General features: G+C 41.7%; 1 protein-coding gene across 1 annotated transcript in view; it reads left to right on the top strand.

The window, feature by feature from the left end:
* Nucleotides 1-4537, top strand: part of Prim2 (DNA primase subunit 2) — a 181348-nt gene that overhangs the window by 98909 nt on the left and 77902 nt on the right. The window lies entirely within an intron of this gene.

The raw sequence follows: 4537 nt of genomic DNA, 5'->3' as shown, positions 1-4537 counted from the left end.
TTTTATGAGTTTATACTACACCCATAATTTGAGTTTTGAACCAAAAAACCACAGTTCCGTTGTCTTTGTTAGGGTTTTTATTCCTGTGATGAAACACCAAGACCAAAAAGCAAGTTGGGGAGGAAAGGGTTTATTTGGTTTACACTTCCATTCTGCTTTTCTTCATCAAAGGGAGTCAGGACAGGAATTCAAATAGGGCAGGGACCTGGAGGCAGGAACTGATGCATAGGCTGTGGAAAGGTGCTGCTTACTGGCTTGCTCCTCATGGCTTGCTTAGCCTGCTTTCTTATAGAACCCAGGACCACCAGTCTAGGAGTAGTGTCACCCACCATGGGCTGGGCCCTCTTCCATCAATCACTAGAGAAAATGCTGTACAGCCAGATCTTACGGAGGTATTTTCTTATGTTTTCCTCCTCAGGTAACTCTAGTTTGAGTGTCAAGTTGACATTAAACTAGCCAGTGCATCCATCTATGGAGCACTTGTTGTATTTAAGGAAGTCTTTAGATGCCTTATTGAGCTAGAAATGAAAGGGAAAATGTCTGTGGCCTTCTGGATAGTAAGTTGCATTTACTAATGGAGTTAGAATGCAAGGCCAACAGGATCATTGCCCAGGGCAGCCTTTCTAAAGTACTGCGGGGAAATGTTTAAAAGGGAAGAGCCTCCATAACCTGTGCTGCTGCATGACCGCTGCAACTGTCCTCAGCACTGACGGGAAAGTGGAGGCAGGAGACGAAATGCCTGGGCCTTCGGGGCTTGTGTATGTTGTGGGGAATGAGGGGCGGTGGAGCAATGACTAGGAATGCACTGGGGACGGTGAGTGCTGTGAGAATAGAAGACCAGTTGAGATGCCGCTTTCCAGGGCTCAGCAGCCTCTGTGGAGGTGGCATGTGAGCCAGATCCCAGATGCCGAGAAGGAATGCTTTGGCCATCTTGACCACTGAAAATGCGGAGATGACGTGAAGCTTGCAGACTGCTGCCTGTCTGCATAAGGCATCACATAAGTGTCTCAGGATCAGGCACAACTCCCGAGTCCTCACAGCCATGCGGGGATGAGTCAAGATTGATGGTGTGGCAGAGAGGAATATTTTGTTCTGTGTGTGCAGATCTTTGCTGTTAACCTGGCTCTGTATGAGATTTGCTCAATGATACCAATCTTTAAAGGTTCGTTTTTATTGTTTTTAAAATTATGTGTCTTTTTGTGGATATGTGCGTGTGAATGCAAGTGCCCACAGAGACCAGAGGAATGTGAGCTCCTGGAACTGGAGTTGGTTGTGATTGTGGGTGCCAGGAACCAAACTCATGTCCTTTGAGAGGTAAATAGTACATGCAGGTGCCGAGCCATCTCTCTAGCCTGATAGAATTCGTTAAAACAAAATAGACCTAAGCATCACTGAGTCCCTTTGTAATTCCCGTAACATTAGTACTCTAGAGATAAAGCCAGGCAGGTTCCCTCAACTTTGAGACCAAGCCACTGAGGGCTACATAGTGAGACTCTGTCACAAAAAAGCCAAAGGGGAGGGAAATCAGTCACTTGGTAATTTCCCTAGAAATAACACAGAACTTGTTTTGCGTCATTCAGTATACTAGGTGTATTCTTCTGTCTAAGGTCTAAGTTATGCTAACTTGTGCGATGGTGTGTCATTTTATCCTCAGCACAGTGGTTGCACCTTAAGCTACTGATATTTCAGCCAGCAACTGTGAGTCCACAGTTATGGGCCTGCTTGCTTCTCTGGCAGCGCCTGGTCACTCAGGCCTCAGCCTGGTGGGAATTCTGATCCCACAGGCAAGGTAGCGTTACTAAATCTCTGTTGTTCTTTTTATAGATAAGACTCTAGAGTCAAAGTCTGGAGTGAAAATCTGCTAGCTCAGAGGTTGAGTAGCAAACAGCTAACTTCTTTCTGGCACTCTAGCGGCATGACTCTTTGGTGGAGTGGAAGAAACAAAAAGAGTCATGCCGCTCAAAATCCCTCCCTACTACCTTCAGTGCGTCTCTGTATCTCCTCTAGGTGTCCTCTAATGCCCTATGATTACTTTCTGTCAATTAGTTGCCTCTTTACCCAAGGTTAATTTTACTTAATTAACACACATGCTAACTCAGTGCACAGTGTGATTGGATATCCCCCAACAATAGTTCCTTTAAAGTGGCTGTAATTTGGGATTCATACAGAGCATATTTTTGTGTTTTCTATAAAAAAACCCAAAATTTGTAAATGAAATTTATTAGATTGCTACTTACTTTAATTTGCAGAGAAAAATGCTTAAAATATCTACTAATAAACATCTTGGTCTGATAGTATATTGCCTTCTGGGAAGGCTGATAACTTCCCAGTCATTTAGTTTTGATTTAGATTTAATTTTCATGAAGGCAGGGATTTGAAAGCCTACCAAGTGCAGATAGAGATATGCTTTTTTTTTAAATTTTCATCTATTAATAGAGTGAGGTGCAAGTTCTTGTCAACATTTTGTAGCTAGCTTCTCCATTACACATCTGTTAGTTATTATTGCTGGGGCTGTGGCAGCTTCATGGTAGAATGGGGGAAAGAAACCCAATATAGAAGTTCAGAAGCTTGAAGAGTGTCTGTGAAGCTGGCAGTTCCTTAATGCCAGCCGCAGTAGTCAGTCACTTAAAGTCAGCATACGGATCTATCTCTTTAAGAGTTTAGGGATAGGTCCATTACCATGCTCCTTAACCTAAAACCATGCACTGTGTTTGAAAGTGCTAAATGTTTTACAAGTTGCAAAGGATAATCTTTGGAAAACATTTTACTCTAGTCTCCAGTTTAGAAGTCATTCTTGGTAGATAGTTGTCCAAATTTTCTTTTCGTTACTGCAATGAGCACCATGGCCAAAAAGCAACTTATTATTGGGGAGGAAAGGGTTTATTCTATATTATAATTTACAGTCAATCAGGGCAGCAATTCAAAACAGGCATCCAGAGACAGAAACTGAAACAGAGGCCGTGGAGGAATCTGCTTACTGGCTTGCTCCCTCTGGCTCCTGGTGTGCTTTCTTACACTACCAGCGCCACAGTAGCCATCAGGAAAATGCCCTTCAGCTCTGCCCGTGCCTCAGTTGCATGGAGATGGTTCTTCAGTTGGGGTTCCTTCTTCCCAGGTGGCACAAGTTAACAGCCAAGATTAGCCATTACAGTTAATTAGGTTCCAGGTAGAGAGGCTCAAAATTGAATTGCTCTGCTCCAGAAACCTAACCGTGGTGATCCTCTACTGGCGACTCTCTACCTGGGTTCTTCTTCCACATGTCTTGTGTATCGGGCTGAAACTGGACTCAGCCTCTCGCTTTCAGTTCAGTGTTTCACTAATGTGGCCCCAAATAAAAAAATTGTAAAATTTTGGGCGTGAGATCATTGGTAATAACTTTAACCTGAAAACCTAAGAGAATTAGCAGATTTTAGTTAGAGAAGAAATCAACTCATAATTTGAAAACTTCAGTCTTTTAGTGTGGGATAAATAAATAAATAAGCAAAAAGGAGGGGTACAGATACAGTCGTGACGGAATGCACTCCTAGTTTAGGGAAGAGGAAGGGGAGAGTGGAATAGGCATGAAGGACAGTTTAAGGAAGCCCCCCATTTGGAGGGAACGGCCGCCTAGGCAATGTGGTATGGCTGAGAGGTGTCTGTTTTCGTTTAGAAAAGATGCCTTAATTAGGAAGCAGGCCATGGAGATTGACAGGTGCTTGAAAAAGTTCAGCCTGTCTGCTCTGTTCTTAGAAAAATTGGCTTTTCAAATATCTAGATAGGCTAATTAAATACTTTTAGAGAATAGCTTTGGATCTGACGTGGCATCTCTTTAACAACGAAAGTGGTATTTTGTAGAGGGATTTGACATTAAGGGTTCCATGATAGGATGTGGTGAAGGTTTGCTTATATTATAGAGTTGGATAACTTTTCTGGTGATGACATACTAGACAACATTTTTATGGGCACTAAAAATCTTTTTGTGCTAAATTGCACCATAATATTGTGTCACAGTGTTGTGTTTTATTAATAAGTGTTGATTGTTGACTTATGTGAAATTCAGAATATTTGCTATTCATTACTAGACATTAATTGATATTACACAGTGTTTTGGTCTTTTTGTTTTGGACCTTTTCTGCCACTGAGTTACAGCCCACTCTAAAACTTACATTAGAATATTTTAATATTTTAAATTATAGCTCTATTTTTAATCTACATAGTATAAAGAGTTGCTTTAATAAATTGTTTTCTGTCTTCAGGAACTTTATATGAAAACAGTAGAGCTACCTATGTAATACCAAAGGATGTCTTTTCACCCTTGACTTTTCCTAAGGGTCCCTTCTGTGAATTCTCAAATGATTTCTTTTTAGTAGAGCTTGGCTTTCAGTTTTGGTCTCCTAGATTAATTTGCAATCATATTTTAGTATTAGATACTTTTAGTTGGTTTTGAGTCTTATTAGATGTTTTTGGTTTTTTACATCATTGTGGTTGTTATTATGGGGGGGGAGAGGGAGGGAGGGAGGGAGGGAGGGAGAGAGCGAGAGCGAGAGCGAGAGCGAGA

The sequence above is a fragment of the Microtus ochrogaster genome, linkage group LG2 (assembly GCF_000317375.1).
Source record: "Microtus ochrogaster isolate Prairie Vole_2 linkage group LG2, MicOch1.0, whole genome shotgun sequence".
Taxonomy (NCBI): Eukaryota; Metazoa; Chordata; class Mammalia; order Rodentia; family Cricetidae; genus Microtus; species Microtus ochrogaster.
Note: the sequence above shows the minus strand (reverse complement) of the source record. Positions and strands in the feature narration are given on the sequence as shown.